At 35.5% G+C, this 19,558-nt stretch overlaps 1 long non-coding RNA gene across 1 annotated transcript in view; it reads left to right on the forward strand.

Moving 5' to 3' along the window:
* Positions 1-262: 262 nt before the first annotated feature.
* Positions 263-19,558, forward strand: part of LOC107873205 — a 47,683-nt gene continuing 28,387 nt past the window's right edge. The window contains exon 1 of the long non-coding RNA XR_001675174.2: positions 263-697. This is a non-coding gene — a long non-coding RNA (uncharacterized LOC107873205). The remainder of the gene's footprint in view (positions 698-19,558) is intronic.

Raw genomic sequence — 19,558 nt, forward strand, 5'->3', positions numbered from 1 at the left:
TTCTATATAATGACATAAATTTTACATGCATAGTTATTTTAATAGCGACATCTTATTATTTTAGTTATTACAGTTATTAAAATAGTAGTCCTAAGTCAATTCAATTATTTTCTCAATTTTATTTAAATTTTAACCATTGTTTGAACTTGATCTATCACAATTTTAGCCTAAATTTTCCCACTTGAATTTAATTTCAATTCTTTAATTCAATTGTGGCCTAATTTCAAATATCTTATTACTTTAAATCTCAATCATGGATAAAATTAATCCAAGGGCTGCGATTAATTCTTCAAACTCTTGCCTTTTAAAACCACCAACTAACCCTAATTTTTATGCTCCCTAAAACAGTCGTAACCTCTCCCTCTTTATCTCTCTTCTCTCCCTTCTCTTTAAAACTATTCAGCCTCTGCCACCTCATAATCTCCATCATCTCCCACAATTGCTCAACTACCACAAGCCATATTGCTGGTCTCTCTCCTCTCCACCATCCCTCTACTATCCCTCCAACCATGGCCAACCACCACTGGCCCATAAAATGCCTCCAAACAGTGTCGCCTCCACTGCTTCCTCCGTCAGCCACCATATTTTTTTCGCCATGCAGCCAGCACAGCCACCACAACAACAATTATACCTCGTCGTTGCTGCTCTGGTCAAATCCACAAAAATTTCATGACATATTCTTAAGAATCCATCAAAGGTTTGATTTATTGTTTTAATTTCAAGTCCAATATTGTCATTCTTCTTTTCTTTCGTTAAGATATAAACTGCAATCTGGAATTGACGAAACTGGTTTGAGAGTTTTGATCTAATTTCTTATAATATGGTCTTGTTAACATGCTTAGATCATCATATAAAGCCTCAATTTTAGTGGTGTTTAATTACGTCCTTAATTTTTCAAATTATTGGTTATTTGATATTCATATTCAGCTTGTGGAATCATTATTCTTGCGTGAAGGTGGCATTTTCTTAACATTGACAAAATTTGATGAACAAGTTTAAATTTTCACTCTATTTTAGCTGTGACATTGACATCGGGTGTTTATGATAAAAAAATTTTATTTTCCTTTTTTTTACTTTTGACTGAAAATTATGGTACATGATTTCGGGTATAATCTTGATAATTTGAATTGGATTTGATGCATAATTAACATTATAATTAAGGAATATTCCTATGTGATTAACTGTATTTTTTATTCTTTTTTCTTTTGTATGGTAATCGGTAGTCCATTTTCGTAATACCTAACATATTCCATATGCCTGTATATGGTAAATATAATTCGTTTTTATATTTTTATTGATTCTTCCAAATATTGGTTTTTCCCATTATTCTTTGGCTGATTTTACATGATTGATAGAATTGTTTATTTAAGGAAATAATCTCCCTAATTGACTAGTCAAAAATATTTTCATCCTTTTATTTTCTAAACCTCTTTGCTATATAAACTCCTCATATTTTTATTGGCATTCACACTTTTATGACTACTACTGACCACTAAATATATTTCCTCTATACAAAAAGATTAACAATTTTCTTTCAAGTTCTTTTGCATTGTGAGTTTTAAAGAAGGGGTCGCTACTTCTTATTTCACTACCTCAAAATAATCCAAGTCACATATTCACGCTTCCTAAAAATAACTTATATCCACATTCTTATCTGCCACAATACCACACATGTCTAGCTCCACTAAATTCGCAAACAACATCATATGTCCTCAATATGTTGCCAATGTTTACCACAAATATGCCCCATTTTCATGATCCAAGAAGCCATACTTTAGATTGGAGTTATGTCAAAACAACTCCATTCACCCACCACAATATAAATCCAAACCTCCAGAAAATATGCCTTTATGCAATCCTTGGTTGAGAGGTTAGAACAACTTGAATGTAGTAAGGGATTGAACAGACTAAGTTATGAGGACTGTGTATATACCCTGATGTTGAACTCCTAGACTTGAATTGTATAATAGGACTGGAGATCTAAAAGTCTATTTGAAATTATACTGTGACAAGTTGGTAGGAGTTGGTAAAAACAAGAAGATCTTATGAAGCTATTCATGAGGAGTCTCACTGGAGATGATTTGTCATGGCATGTCACACAAGATGCAACAAAATGATCAAAATGGACCGACATGGCATCTACTTTTATAGAAAGGTTTGGGTTTAATATTGAGAATTCGCTTGATTGGTTTTCATTAAAAAGTTAAAGAAGAAACCAACAGAAACATTTTGAGAATATGGAATGAGATGGATACGTGAAGCTTTTATAGTACGCCCTCCTTTAGAGGAAAGTCAAATGAACAATTTTTTCATGCATGCCCAAGAGCCACAGTATTATGGAAAGATGATGCTTATAGATGATCGAAAGGTTATTGACATCATCAAATTGGTTGAGAGAATTAAAGAAGGCATTAAAAATGGCATGATAATAAACTTAGAGAAGCTGCAAGCAATTAGTTGGACTTCACGGGCCGGTGAGATTAGTGATACTAATGAAATGAAGAAAGTAAATGTTGTCTTGAGTATGCTAGATCCTAAAACACCTCCGATTTACCAAACACCACTTCCTTTGCCTCAATACCAAACACTCATACATCATGCACCTTCATATCAATACAATTACCCCATGTTATCATATTATCCTATCAACTATCTTGCACAACTTGCGTACTTTCAAATTTCTACAACTACGTTTCAGCAACATTAGCTTATCAAAATCCACTAACACATAAATGATCCAATCAATTTGTCAGACCTCGAGTTAAGTTTCAAAAAAATCCATCAAGATAGTACACTCCTTTGGTTGAGCCTATAGACCAACTTTATGAGAGATTAAGGGTTGATGGATACATTACTCTGATTCCTGCAATTGTAATGAATACATTTGCAAAATGGATTTATCATTTCAAAGTTTGTGCTTATCATTCAGGAATGACAGGCCACACCACAGAAGAATGTTGTTCTTTAATAGACAAAATTTAAGCACTAATTAATACCAAGGAGATAAACGTGATGGTCCATATCTTGATGTTGATTAAGCATTGGCATCTATCTGACATTAATGAAGGAATATCACATTGTTTCCTCATTTTAGGCTCTCAAGCACTTGGGTTACTATAATTTTTACATACGCTTAGAATAATATGAATTTCTTCTATGTAATTTGAACTACGTCTGACCTGATTCCCGTTTAAGAGGGATACGTAGGTGCTCCTATAGAATTCGGTTTTATCATAATAAAATTTTTGTATTTTTCTCGGAGCATATAACTGGGGAAGAATTTTTGAAGGGATCTAAAAAATTCTATGGAGAAGCATTTCTACAAGTTTTAAAACTGACAAGATATGTAACTGGGGAAATTTTTTTAATCCTCTAAAAAATTCTATCGAGAACCATTTTTACAAGTTCAAGTCTAGCAAGATTAAGACCATGAATTTGGGGCAAAAATTTTTGAGGAATCCTCAAGAAATTCATCAAAGACCGCATCTTAAGAAAGCAATATAATGAAAATGGATTCAAAACTTGAAGCAAAAAATTTGGAAGAGGCACGAATCAATCTTCTCTTTTTTTAAAACTGATAATTTTTCTTAGTTTAGGAATAGAGTGATGAGTATAATCTTGAGTATCCTATACAATATCAAAGGATATATAAGGTTAAGTATTGTCGCTCTATATTTTGAGTGGGTTAAGCATCACCCCCTCCTGAGAAACTGACTAAGGCTAAGCATTGTCCTTGGAAAGTTAATTGGGTTAAGCACCACCATCTCAAACTATCCCCGCTCGAGAAACTGACTAAGGCTAAACATTGTCCTTGAAAGTTAGATGGGTTAAGAACAACCCTCTCTCGGGAAATCGTTCGAACTAAGCATTGTTTTAGAAGTTTGATAGAGTTAAGCACGACTTAATCAAGAACTCTTTGAGGCTAAGAATTGTCCTAAAAAGTTGATTCGGTTAAGCACTTCCCTATCTTGAGAAACTAAGGCTAAGCATTGTCCATGAAAGTTAGTTATGTTAAGCACTACCCTCTCTTGAGAAATCATCTGAAGTTAAGCATTTTTTTGAAAATTCGATGGAGATAAGAAGGACTCTATCAAGAACTCTTTGAGGCTAAGCATTTTTCTCAAAAAGTTAATTGTCTTAAGAACTACCCTCCCTCGAAAAACTGACTAAGGCTAATCATTATCCTTGAAAGTTAGTTGGGTTAAGAACTACCCTCTATCGAGAAATTATCGAAAGATAAGCATGGTTTTGAAAGTCGATAGAGTTAAACACGACTCTATCAAGAACTTGTTAAGGATAAGCATAGTCCTCAAAAAGTTAATTGGGTTATGCATCCTCGAAAAACTGACTAACGCTAAGCATTGTCTTTGAACGTTAGTTGGGTTAAGCACTACCCTCTCTCGAGAAATCATCCAAAGCCAAGCATTGTTTTGGAAATTTGATAGAGTTAAGTACGACACTATAATGAGCTCTCTGAGGCTAAGCATTGTCCTTGAAAAGTTAGTAGGTTAAGCATCACCCTCTTTCGAGAAGCTGACTAAGGCTAAGCATTGTTCTTGAAAGTTAGTTGGGTTAAGCACTACCCTCTCTCGATAAATTATCCAAAGTTAAGCATTATTTTGGTAATTCAATGGATTTAAGCACGACTCTATCAAGAAACTGCCTGAGGCTAAGGATTGTCCTCTGGAAATCAATTGGGTTACTTAAAGACTACTATTGTTTTATAATACTGAACATGCTAAGCACAACTGCCTCGGTGTTATTCAATGCAATTGCTTTACTTGATATGGGTTGGATTAAACACGACATCTTTAAATTTATATGAACAAGGCATTGCTCTCTCATGACAAATACACTTCCTTATTTCCTCTTATCATTATTGTTATGTTTTTCTCACTACATTGTTTAATCTTCTATATATACATTAATATATGTGCCAACCATTCTTATCTAGTTAGGATAAAAGTGGCAGGACTCACAGGTACAGATGATAGGAATTATTCCATCACGAGAGACCCAACAACCAATCCAACCTTGCATAGAGAAGCCAAACAACTGATCTAACATCATATCGAGAAACCTAATGGCTAATCCAATAATACAACAGATACACTTTGTTTACTCACATATTTACTTTATGTTTATCAATTGCTTATCATTTACATACTCTAACCTTGTTATCTAGTATACTATAAAGTACGCAGTTAATAGAGAAAGATTAACAAATAGGAACAATTTTTTCTCCTATTTTGAGATATTACCCATTTATTTACCCATTTCGTAAATTCCACCCAAAACTCACCTACCTTTCATTGTTACACCTCTCCTCATATCATTATTCCCAAATTATACACATTCCTGTCTCATCGACCCATGATACCATTGTTGATGCTCCTATCCTTTATCATTGACATTCTCTAGGAATATTGTTCGTTCCTATATCTATAACTACACAAGGCCCGATTCTCTTAAAACCAGAGATATGTAGGCGACTTAAAACCAAAGTCTCGGCCACACTATTTTTAAAATCAACTCTCGGTGGCTTTCATTCTAGCAAAACCTCTCGGTTGAACAAAATTGGTTACTACGTCATCTTTCGTTGCTTGACATTCTTTTATCCTTTCCAAGCAATGAAGGGGCAACTGTTGACATCCCATTTTGATCACCCAATACCCCTCTTAGGTTGTAATTTTATTAAAATTTTTAATTTTTAATATTAATATTTTTTACACATTATTTTTGCTTTAAATATTTTTTGACAAGTACATTCATGAATTAAAAAATTTACAAATTATTTTATTACTTTTTAATATAACTTTTACCATTTATTAATTGAAATTAGATGTTTTACATAATTTCAATAAATTATTATTTTTTCGTAAATATGCACACTCACAATTTACAAATGCATTATCTTTTATTATTATCAATAATTGTATATAATGACATAAATTTTACATGCATAACTACTTTAATAGTGACATCTTATTATTTTCATTATTACAATTATTAAAATAGCAGTCCTAAGTCAATTCAATTATCTTCTCAATTTTATTTAAATTCTAGCCATTCTTTGAACACAATCTATGACAATTTTATCCTTAATTTTGCCCACATGAATTTAATTTTAATTCTTTAATTCAATTGTGGTCTAATTTTAAATATCTTATTACTTTAAATCTCAGTCATGGATCAAATTGATCTAAGGGCTGAGATTAATTCTTCAAACTCTTGCCTTTTTAAACCACCCTCAAACCCTAATCTTTTATTTCCCCAAAACAGCTGCAACCCTTTCCTCTTTCTCTCTCTTCTCTTCCTTCTCTCTAAAACCATTTAGTCATTGCCGCCTCATCATCTCCACCATCTCCCACCGCTGGCGAATCTAGCCAACCTACTGAATTCTTGCCTCTCCACCATCTCTCCATCATCCCTTTTTCTGCGGCCAGCCACCACTGGCTGGCGAAATGCCTCCAATCGACATCGCCTCCATTGCTCTCTCCGTCAGATCCCACAGTTTTACGGTCATACAGCCAACGCCGCCACCACAAAAATAATAATACCTGGCTGCCACTGCTCCGGTCAAATCCACAAAATTTTCATGACAGATTCAAAGGTTTGATTTATTATTTTAATTTTATATCCAATATTATCATCTTTCTTTTCTTTTCTTAAGATATAATTGCGATCTGGAATTGACAAAACTGGTTTGAGAGTTTTGATCTAATTTCTTATAATGTGGGTCTGTTAACATGCTTAGATCGTCATACAAAGCTTAGTGATGTTTAATTATGTCCTTAATTTTTTGAATTATTGGTTGATTGGTATTCATATTCAGCTTGTGGAATCATTGTTCTTTTTTGAAGGTGACATTTTCTTTAACATTGACAAAATTTGATTAACAAATTTATATTTCCACTCTTTTTTAGCTGTGACATTGACATTGGGGGTTTATGATATTGCTTTTTTTCACTTTTGACTGAATATTATGGCACATGATTTCGTGTGTAATCTTGACAATTTGTGTTGGCTTTGATGCATAATTAATGTTGTGATTAAGGAATATTCCTATGTTATGAACTGCCTTTTTATTATTTTTTCTTTTGTATGGTAATTGACAGTCCTTTTTCATAGTACCTGACATATTTCATATGTCTGTCTATGGTAAATATAATTCCTTTTTATATTTTGATTGATTCTTCCAAATATTGGCTTTTCCCGTTATTCTTTAGCTGATTTTACATGATTGATGGTATTATTTATTTAAGAAACAAATCTCCCTAATTTACAAGTCAAAAATATTTTCTTCCTTTTATTTTCTGAACCTCTTTGCTATATAAAATCCTCATATTCTTATTGATATTTACACTTTCATGACTACTACTGACTACTAAATATATTTCTCTCTACACAAAAACATTAACAATCTCCTTTCAAGTTCTTTTGCATTACAAGTTTTAAAGAAGGCGTCACTACTTCAATTGCTTTATGTAAGGTTTTCTTTGTTATTTTACTTGCGACTCATCAGTAAGTTTTCTATCAACATAATTCAATATCTAGAAAGTATGCCTACAGGAATTATTTGGTATTTTGTTTGATTATTGTTGTGTCATATTATGTTCACAATCATGTCATGGTATTTTGGTTAGTCTCTTTGTGCTTTCCATGCTATGCCACTTTATTTAACAGGCTTGGGAGAGTCACCCAGGGGTTTAAGAGGGATCATGTTATTCCCTTTTAGTTTAGTTGATTCTTTCTTTTTTATTGGTATGTAATAATGTATAAACCCTATTGATATAGTAATAAAATGGGGGCTGCTTGGGGGGTGGGGATTTATGTGCTTTATATGTTTATATGCTACATAAACCACTTGGGCGAACTATAATATAGGATGAACAATGAATTTATGTGGCCACCTAGAAAGTATGTTTTAGGAACGGTTAAGTAACTCGTGGTTTGAAGTCAATTTCACATCATTTTATCAATTTTGGTAGTTCGGCAATTTTAATAATAAAGTTCCAGCAGTTTATTATTTTTTAGTAGCACAAGAAATCACTTTTCAGCATTAAAAACAACATTAATAGTTTTCTGCATTGTTATATCCTTTTTCAACACATTAATTCATCTTCTTAACACCTAAAAAATAATTTTCAGCATCCAAAATTATTTTTCAGTATATAAATTTGATTTTCAGCATATTAAGGAATAAAAATGACTTTTCAGCATATTGAATTAAATGAACTTTCAGCAGTAGTTTTTATAAATTTTCAAAAGTAGTTTTTAACATGTTAATTATTTTAGCAAGTGAACATGTTTTGCTAGTGTCCTAAAACTAATTTCCAACATTTATTACACTGTGCTTCATGTAACAAAATTAACAAGCATCACGCTTCAACATATTTACTTTATTTTGACATACTTTGTTTTAACAACTTTACAACATTATTTTTTTAACGATTTGACAATTACTTTCCATCAATAAACAATTACTTTCCACTTAGACATCATGATTAACTATCTTTTACATAATAAATTAACATTTTTATTCTCTCACGTTTGTTTAACTTTGACAATCCTCTTTTGGGAATTTTACAACATTATTTTAAATTGATTTACAATTATCCTTCGTCGATGACAATTATGTGATGCTTAGATATCATGTCTATAGATTTAATTAACAATAAATAAATAATTGTTTGCATGTCAATCACATTAATCACTTTAATTAACACGGAGGCCAACTTGAGACCATTATGTGCTACATGACGTCCTTTGTGTTTTACGCGCTTTGAGTCTTAGGAAACCTATCTTTATTTGTTTAGCCCACAAATCCAAAATAGCAAAGTCTAATGCCTTTATTTTAGAACGCCTTTAAGTCAATAACCAGCCTAGATTGGGTGGGGAGGGTAGTCATTCAGAAGTGATGATACCCAGAGACATTACACGACATTTGACATTGTTACTTGTTTAAGAATTCGGCTAGTGGGTCAGATAATGTTTAACAAGTTGGGGTTCTGATCCGAATGAAACCATAATATTCCTTTGTTTGATTTTTTTGGATTTGTTCTTTTCTTACATTTACTTTACATGCTTATTTTCTTGGGGTAGTTTAGGTTTTTAAATTAATAAATATTTTTGTTATAAATTATTTTCTTTCTCTCTCCTCACTTATCTACTTTACATTTTTGTTGTCTTGTTTTATTATCTCCACCTAGTTAATAAATAGAAATAATTAAATTACATGTTTGTCTCTTGCTTTATCATTTAGTTAACATTAAGTTAATAATAAGCGACCTTTATTTGATCACATAGAATCCCTACGTAAAATACAAATTCATCCGGGAACCAGCTTTGTGGACCTCGAAAGGTGCCTAACACCTTCCTTTCGAGGTAATTTGAACCCTTACCCAAATTTCTGGTGAAGTAAGACTAAATACCAAAATAGGTTCGTAGTTATCCTAGACTGGTGCCCTAATGCACCGTAACACGTTAGGTGGTGACTCTTCTGACTCTTTAAAACAATCCCAAAAAGAGTAGTCACGTCGAATCTCGCTTTTTGCGAGAAAAATGGGGCACGACATATGCAACATTATCAACCCTCTTCAAAACTATGTACAGACCCACATAACGGAGACTGAGCTTCCCTTTTTTTCCAAACTGCATCATTCCCTTCATGGGGACACCTTCAAGAACACCTAATCACCAACACTGATCTCCAACTTCCTTCACCTCACATCTGCGTAGGCCTTTTGGTGACTTTGGGCGGCCTTAAGTCTATCCCGAATTACCTTCACCTTTTCAATGGCTTGGTGAACCAAATCAAGGCCAAATAACTTACTTTTACCAACTTCAAACCACCCAATAGGAGATCTACACCTCCTACCATATAAGGCCTCAAATGGAGCTATACCAATGCTAGAGTGATAACTGTTGTTGTAAGAAAATTCTATGGGAGGCAAGTTGTCAACCCAACCACCACTATAATCAAACACACAAGCCCAAAGCTTATCTTTCAAGACCAAAATTTTCCTTACCTCTTGCACATTTGTCTGCGAGTGGAAAGTAGTACTAAGGGCTACCTAAGTTCGAAAACCTCGCTGAAATGATCTCTAAAAGTGAGATAAGAACTGGGTACCCCAATCAGATATGATGGAGACTGGAGTACCATGCAACTTCACGATCACCTCAATGAACAACTTGGGATAATACTTATAAGAGTAATTAGTCCTCACAGGCAAGAAATGAGAAGACTTAGTCATTCAATACATGATGACCCAAATCAAATCAAACTATTGGCTAGACTGTGAAAGAAACCATAACAAAACCCATATTAATTGTCACCCATTTCCATACTGGTAACTCTATCTCCTAAGTCAACCCACCAGGCCTCAAGTGCTCTATCTTCACTTGCTGACACACCATGCACTTAGCCACAAAATTGTCCACATCCGCTTCATGTTATTCAACCAATAAATCTCCTTAAGATCATGATACATTTTTCATCAAACCAGGATAAATAGTATAATATAACTCATGAGCTTCGGCCAAAATTCTTCTTCGCAACCCATCAACATAAGGAACACATATTGTGCCTTAGTATCTCAAGATGCCATCACCACCAATCTTGAAAATCATCACCTTCTGCTCACGTGCATCCTTCTTAATTTGAATCAAAATAGGATCCAACATTTGTTTCTCCTTCACTTCAGCACCAAGAGATGACCTTGCCACCTCTTGAACAATCACACCACCATTCCGGGAATCTAAGAGACAGTCTCCTGGGTTAGCCAAACGGTGAATATCCTTCACCAAATCCCGCTTCTCCTCATCCACATAAGACAAGCTTCCCATGGAAAACCTTCAAAGAGAATTAACAACCACGTTAGCTTTACTTGAATGATAGTGAAGACTCATGTCATAGTCATTTTGCTACTCAAGCGATCTCCTTTGCCAGAGATTGAATTCTTTTTGAGTGAACACTTATTGCAAGCTCTTATGATCAGAATAAATATCAAAATAGACCTCATACAAATAATGCTGCAAGATCTTTAATGGAAACACCACAACTAACAATTCCAAATCATAAGTTGGGTAATTTTTCTCTTAAACTTTTAACTATTTAGAAGAATAAGCAACCACCTTGCCATGTTGCATTAATACACAACCTAACCTTATACTAGATGCATCACAATAGACAAAAAAACTATCATTGCTCTTAGACAGAGTCAAGACTAGAATCGTAGTCAACTTAACCTTTAGCTTCTCGAAACTACCCTCACAAGCATCAGACCCCAAGAATTTCACCTTCTTCTAAGTCAACTTAGTAAAGAGGGAAGTAATATAAGATAAAATCTCCACAAACATCCAATAATAATTGTCTAAACCCATGAAGCTCTGAATGTCGGTTGGAGTCACGGGTCTAGGCCACCTATTGCTACCGCAACCTTCCGTGGATCCACCATGATTCCTTCACTAGAAATAACATGTCCTAGATAAGTCACAATACTAAGCCAAAACTTACACTTAGAAAATTTTGCATACAAACATTGATCTCGTAGCATCTGTAATACAAGGTGGAGGTGATTGGCATGATCCACCTTGCTATTAGGATACACCAAAATATCATTGATTAAGACAATCATAAAAAAATCCAAGAACTAAAAAAAACCCAATTCATAAGATCCATGAATGTTGATGGGGCATTGGTCAAACCAAAGGACATCACCAAAAACTCAAAATGACCATATGGGTTTTAAAGGCAGACTTAGGGATATCCGCCTAGCTAATCTTATGGCAACCCGATCGAAGATCAATCTTGGATATGAACTTAGCACCCTGAAGCTGATCGAACAGATCATCAATCCTCAAAAGCGGGTACTTATATGATTACCTTATTCAATTATTGGTAATCAATACATATCCAATGGGAACCATCCTTCTTACGCATGAAAGAGCAAAAAACCCTATAGAGACATACTAAGGTGGATAAAACCCTTATCAATAAGATCTTTCAACTGCTTTTTGAGTTCTTTCAACTCGCCCAGAGCCATTCTGCAAGAAAGGATAGAAATGGGATGAGTATCCAGAAGAAGATCAATCCCAAAATCAATTTCCCTATCTAGAGAAATACCAGGAAGATCATTAGGAAACACCTCAAGAAATTCACGAACCATAGGAACAGACTTCGTATCTAAAATCCTTAACATGTACTAAGTGAAAAAGGAACCCTTTAAAAACCAACTTTCATGATCTAAAATACGAGATTGACCTTCCCTTAGGAACTAGGGAACTACTTTCCCTCTCGATCACTAGCTCATTAGGGAAATAGAAACTGACCCTTCAGGTTGGATAATCAAGAGATGCATAGCATAAATACAACCAATCCATCCCCAAAATCACATTAAAGTCTAACATGTCAAACTCTATCAGATCTACCAAGGTTTCTTTACCATAGATTGAAATCACACAACCCCTATAAACCCTTCAAGCTATAAAGTTGTCACCCACTGCGGTGTACATAGAGAAAGGGTTCGAAATACATTCAGGATCAAAACCAAAATGGATAGCCATACATGGGGTCACATAAGAGAAAGTAGATCCGAGATCAAGAAGAAAATATACATCAAGAGAGAATACTTTAAGAATACCAGTAATAACATCGGGGTATGCCTTAGAATCCTGAAAAGTGGGAAGAGTATATAGACGGTTCCGACAGTGCCGAAGCCAAAAGCAGAAGTAGCACCTTTTGGGGTAGGAGTTAATGAAGTAGCAACAAGAATCTTATTTGCCCTAGAAGCAACCTTAGAAGGACAATCCCTCTGCCTATGACCAATTTGACCATATTTAAAGCACTTTTTTTACCACTATTCACAAACCCCATGGTGCACCTGACCACAAAATCTACAAGAGGATATGATGGAGCTGACTGAGACTCACTTGCCTGAGGCTGGGCTCCTGGTACTCTAAACCCACTATCATACTATAATAAAGATCAATCGATGACTTCAGATAAGGATCACTAATCGTAGAATAGGAACTAGAACTAACCCACTTCTTCTTAGACCATTTTTCACTATCTCTAGCACTTTGCTGCTGACATCCACCCTAATTCGAGTAGTGAAACTTCTTATTCTATATTTCACTCATCTTTGATTGCCTCTTATTTTCTTTTTCCACTTCTTGCATATACACCATAAGTCTAGAGATATCTATATCCTTGTTTAACAAGGTAACCTTTCTCTCTAAAATGAACTACAAGGCAACCTAGAGGTAAACTTTCTCATTCTAGCCCTTATACTAGAAACTAATTTAGGAGCATAACATGACAGCTGATGAATCTTCAAGGGATACTCTTTTACTAATATCCCGCCTTGCTTTAAATTTACAAACTCCTTAGCCATTGCCTTCCTTAACTCCTTAGGAAATAAGCAATCAAGATAGCAGTAGAGAAGTCATCCCATAAATCTGACTCAGCATCATTACCCCTAAGCTTCTCCCACTCTTCATACCATTGATATGACACATCCTTCAACTGATAGGAGGAAAACTTTACACCCTCCATGTCAGTAGCATTCATTATATGAAAGATCTTTTCCATCTCATCAATAAAGTTTTAAGGACTTCCTTAACTTTCGACCCAGTAAAAGTAGAACTCAACCTCATAAATTGGCTAATCCTAGTGTCCTTGGATGATGGAGCAACAGAAACAACAGACTTAGTCTGAGAGGCCACCAACTGGGTAAGAAAATAAATTAATTGGCGAAACTAAACACTAGACACTCCAGCAAGGGGTGCTCGGGAAGGGATAAAAGGGACTGGAGAAGCTCCATTAGGGCAATCAAAAGTAGCGACCCTAGACCGGATCTGAACTCCTAGAGTTGGACGAGCTCCATCCACATTGTCCTCAGATGGGACAGAAGACTTCCCACTATTATCAAATCTTCATAGAGGCATGATATGAAAGAGAACAAATGAGAAGTATAGGGATTCAAGACCTTAGACTCTATAGATAAAAAATAGAACAACAAGAAATAGAAATATTCCTAAATGCCTCGTAGCCTCTCCTTTATATATGTAACAACCTAAGGCTACCCCCTAGTCGCGATAATGGTGCTTATGGTCATAAGTGACTAGAAGCTAACCCATGAGTTGGTACCTGCTGTGAGCACTGAATAAAAGAGTAATTAAACAAATATGTGTAGAATATAACCTGATAAGCTACTGTAAGTTGGAAATACTAAAATACATAGTGCTGGCATGTCTGCAATAACCGATAAAACTGAAAGAATTGACTAACTATCTAACTGATTGTCTGAAAGCCTCTAAACATCATAAGAAGTTGATGGGACAAACCTCCAACTAACTCCAACTGACTGAATATAAGAAATAGCAAAAATAACTATAAAAGCATATCCTGTCCTTGATGGATGAGGACTATCACTACTGCTGCTAGGTAATGTTGAGTTGTCTAAGAACAACCGGGAAACTCAGCGTCTGAACCTATGTTATAAGACAACACAGCACAAAGAAAAAGTATCTGGTCAGTACTTTGAATGTACTGTTATGTGAGATAAGTACTGATTGAAATGTATGAGATAACTGGGCATGAATGCATAAACATGTAATTTCTGAAAATACAAGACCAAGCATAAACAAGCTACTGAGATAATCTGAAATTTGAAAGATTTAAATTTGTATAACTGAATAACTAATAATCTGTGCACTTAGTCAAGCAAACCTGAGCTGAGATATATTTAAATATTGACTAAAACTGTGAGAGTTATCATTTAACCGACATAACCCAATCTAAGCTAATCAGGGTCCAACCTGTAACTCTAGTTAGAAGGGTGTTTCTACCGTGCCATAGGTACTAACGCCGGCTGTGTGGATCCACTAATCTGCTGTCCCAAAGGATCAGGGTGACAAGCCTAAACTGATGGGTGACCCTTGAGAGGAAGTCAAGCCTAAAATGATGGGTGACCCCTCATATCCTATGCTAGCTATATAGTTCTTGAACTCAGGGACGAGCACTAATGACTCTACCTAAACTGATAGGGAAGCCGCTATTCCTACATTTGCTCGGTACTAAATCCTACTTCCAACTTAACTGACGTTGGTACTGACTTAAGTTTCACTGAACATAAAAACTGATAGTGTTAAACATTATCATAACAACTGAGTAAAATGATAGGAGTCATGGTGTAACTGACTTATCATCTGAAAATCTGAAATCATGTAAATACATAGGTATCGGGTGTTTTTAACCCGCCAGCACTGAATGATCCTAAAATACGATATCAAGCTTAAAACTATAGTATGGAATCATGGTTCAAAGACTCAAGACATAAATATTTCACACAATAAGTGAGAAGCATGAATTTGAACATGGAGAAGGGTTAGGCATGAGAAAACAACATGATTACATGGCTAAGTTCATAACTTGGGGATTTGACATGAAAACAATGGAACATAACATAAAATCTTGCAAGTCAAAACATGAAATAGCTTAATTCACTTGTAGGCACTTGTAAACATGGCTTGTAATTGATTTAGCAAGAGATTCATAGATTAATTTTACAAAGTAGGATGAGATTAATACTTTTAAGTTAAAAATATGGTTGTTAGGATCAATGGGTGAAAGGAACCCATTAATGAATGCCCGCATACCTCAATAGATAGTTTCTTAAAGATTTCATGACGGTTTTTTGAACTTGGAAGATTGAACTCTTGATTTCTTAAGAAAGGGGCTTGGATGTTATTTTTGGGAAATAAGGAGGGTTTCTTGAGAGTAATTTTGAGAGAAAGGGGCAAATAATGCTTTTAAGAATTCCCTAATTATGTTATGGATGATTTGGGTTTTTTCGGTATACCGCTCTGCCAGTAAAGCGAATGAACAAAAATCTTTCCGAATATCATGAATATGAGGAGAAAAGACCCCACTGCCCTTTGATTTTCATTAACAAAAAACTTGACGAAAATACCCTTGGCCCGCCGCGACCCTTGCTTGGGTGAAGTAGCCCTCGCGCCATTACCCTTGCTTGGTGAAGCCACCATCGCATTGCAACCCTCTTCACATATGGAGCCACCCTCGCATCACGGGCCTATCACGAGGTCTCTCAGCCTCAACTATCCAAACACACCCCAAATCCCCTCCAAAAATCCTAAAACTCCTCCGGACCACACCTTTAACTGCCTCAATCATGTTTCAACATAAAAACCAACGTCTCAGGGCCGGGAAAGCAAAAAAATTTTTTTGTGAAGTTTAGGGGTCTTGAAAATGACTAAGTCCTTAAGGCTTAGTGAAAATATTAAGCCTTGGATCCCTTAACCATGCAACTACAACTGAACCGAGATTAGGATCTTATGGGGTATTACAATATCTCCCTCTTGGGAACATTCGTCCTTAAATGACGCTAATTATACTGATAACACTAAGGCAACTAAGATCGTATACTGAACTTGCATGACTTGGAACATGATTACATAACTGAGTCTGAAGCACGATACATGAACTGAACTGATTTCGTGAACGCATGCAATGACATGAGAATGGTTACATAGCTAAAGTAGAGAACAAAAAAAAGTCAATATAAGGAATATCATTACCTCACACTGAATCTGAGTTTGCACAGAAATAATAAGGGTACTTGGTTCGCATATCTGCTTTTGCTTCTCAAGTAGCTCCATCAATAGGCTGATTCCGCCATAAAACTTTAACCATGGGAACTTTTTTAATTCCTTAGCCATGAATCTGACAATCAAGGATATCAACAGGAACTTCTTGGTAGGAAAGACAATCTTGAACATTCATACTTTCTAAAGGAACAACAACAGCTGAATCACCGATGCATTTCTTTAACAAAGAAACATGGAACACTGGATGTACTAATGCTAAATCCACAGGCAACTCAAGCTCATAAGCTACCTTTCAAAAATGGTTCAAGATTCTATAAGGGCCAACATAGTGGAGACTGGGCTTCCCCTTCTTCAATAATCACTTCACTCCCTTCATAGAATTTTCAAATAGACCAAGTCACAAACATTAAACTCAAGATTTCTGATGACTTTGCGCTGTCTTTAGCTTCTGTTAAATCAAATGAACTTTCTTCATTGCTTCAAACACTAAATCTGGCCCTATCATAAAAGCCTCACATGTTTCAAATGAACCAGCACGAAATCAATATCTCCTTCCATAGAGAGCCTCAAATTGAGCCATCTGAATACTGAAGTTATAATTATTGTTGTATGGAAACTCAATCAAAGGTAAGTGGTCATCCCAACTACCTTTAAAGTCAATAACATAGGCCCTCAACATATATTCTAAAGTCTGAATGGTCCTCTCTACCTGACCAATAGTCTGAGGATGAAAAGTTTTACTGAGATGAACTTGGGTACCAAGGCCCTTCTAAAAAGCCATCCAAAAGTGATAGGTAATCTGAGTACCTCTATCAGAAATAATAGACAATAGAATCCATGCAACTTAACCAACTCTCTGAGTTAGAGTATAGCATAATCCTCAGTTGAGTATAAAGTATGAATTGGTAAGAAATGGGATGACTTGGTCTTCTATCAATAATAACCCAAATCAAATCATGATGACGATGTATACGAGGCAACTCTATCACAAAATCCATATTCAGCACCTCCCACTTCAAAGTGGGGATGCTAAACTCCTGCAATGTACCACTAGGCCTTTGGTCCTCAACCTTGACCTGCTAACAGTTCAAATACTTAACCACAAACTCTACAATATCTTTTTTCATACCACTCCACCAATAGATTTCTTGCAAGTCACAGTACATCTTAGTGGCACTAGGGTGGATAGAGTACCCACATCATGCGCTTCTGCTAAAATTTGTTATCTCAGATCATCAATAACTGAAACACATAACCTGTCCTGACAACGAAGTACACCATTTTCCCTTTGGGAGAAAACCTCAACTTTCTGATCTCTAACTGCCTCCTTCAACTTAACTAAACTAGGATCCCTATCTTGCTTTTCTTTTACTTTGACAACCAAGAAGATTATGAACTATTCAGAACCCATGTATTACCTCCAGCCGAATTAACCAACTGAACACCTAATCTAGCAAGTTGATGAACCTCACAGACTAACTCCTTCTTTTCATCCTCTATATGGCCAACACTACCCATAGACAACCTATTAAGGGCATCTGCCACCACATTGTCCTTACCCGGATAATATAACACACTTATATCATAATATTTCAACAACTCAAGCCATCTTTTCAGCAAAGATTTGGGTCTTTCTTAATAAACATGTACATCTAAGTCAACTTAGTGAATGGGGAAGCTATCATTGAGAATCTTTCTATAAACCCCCTATAATATCCAACCAAACCTAAGAAGTTCCGAATGTTAGTTGGTGTCGTAGGTGTATGCCAACTTTTCACCACAACCACCTTTTGCAGATCCACCATGATCCCTTCATTAGAAATAATATCGCCCAAGAAAGTTACAGTATTCAACCAAAACTCACACTTAGAGAACTTGGAATACAACTGTTGCTCCTTTAAGGTCTGTAATATCACACAGAGGTGATTATCATGTTCCACCTCACTCTTAGAATAAGCCAGAATGTTATCAATGAACACAATGACAAAAAGATCCAAAAACTACCTAAAAACCCTATTCATCAAATCCATAAATGTCGTTGGGGAGTTAGTCAAACCAAATGACATAACTATGAACTCAATGTGCTCATACCGAGTACAAAAATCCATCTTAGGGATATACTCCTCCCTAATATTAAGCTGATGATACCCAGACCAAAGATCTATCTTAGAAAAGAACTTGGCACCTTGGAACTGATCAAACAAGTTATCTATCATTGGAAAAGGATACTTGTTCTTAACCGTTACCTTTTTCAATTACCAATAGTCAATGTACATCCAAAAGGAACCATCCTTCTTGCTCACAAATAATAAGGTGCACCCTATGGGGATACAGTACAATGAGTAAACCCTTTATCCAGAAGATCCTTAAGTTGCTCCTTGAGTTTCCTCAACTAAGCCAGAGCCATTCTATATGGAGAAATATATATTGGACGAGTGTTTGGAACCAAATCAATACCAAATGCAATCTCCCTATTCAGAGGAACGCCAGGAAGATCATTCGAAAAGACCTCAGGAAACTCATTTACCATCGTAACTGAATGTAAGGAAGGACCTTCCGAGTTAGAATCTTTTATCCAGACTAAATAATAGAGACACCCTTTGGAGATTAATCTCTAAGCTCTATGATAAGAAATAAATCTTCCCCTAAGAGCTAGGGAACCACCCTCTCACTACATAACTGGTTCACCAGGGAACCTAAAGACGACACTACGGGTCTGATAATCTAAGAACACATAACAAGAGTGTAACTAATCTATCCCTAAATAATATCTAAATCCACTACATCCAGTTTAAATAAATCCACCAAAGTCTTTCTACTACTAATAGATACCACACACACCCTATAGACCATTTTAGCAATAACAGAGTCACCTACCGGGGTAGAAATAGAAACAAGATCTGAAATTACCTCAGGATTAAAACCA

The sequence above is a fragment of the Capsicum annuum genome, chromosome 6 (genome assembly GCF_002878395.1).
Source record: "Capsicum annuum cultivar UCD-10X-F1 chromosome 6, UCD10Xv1.1, whole genome shotgun sequence".
NCBI classification, from domain to species: Eukaryota; Viridiplantae; Streptophyta; class Magnoliopsida; order Solanales; family Solanaceae; genus Capsicum; species Capsicum annuum.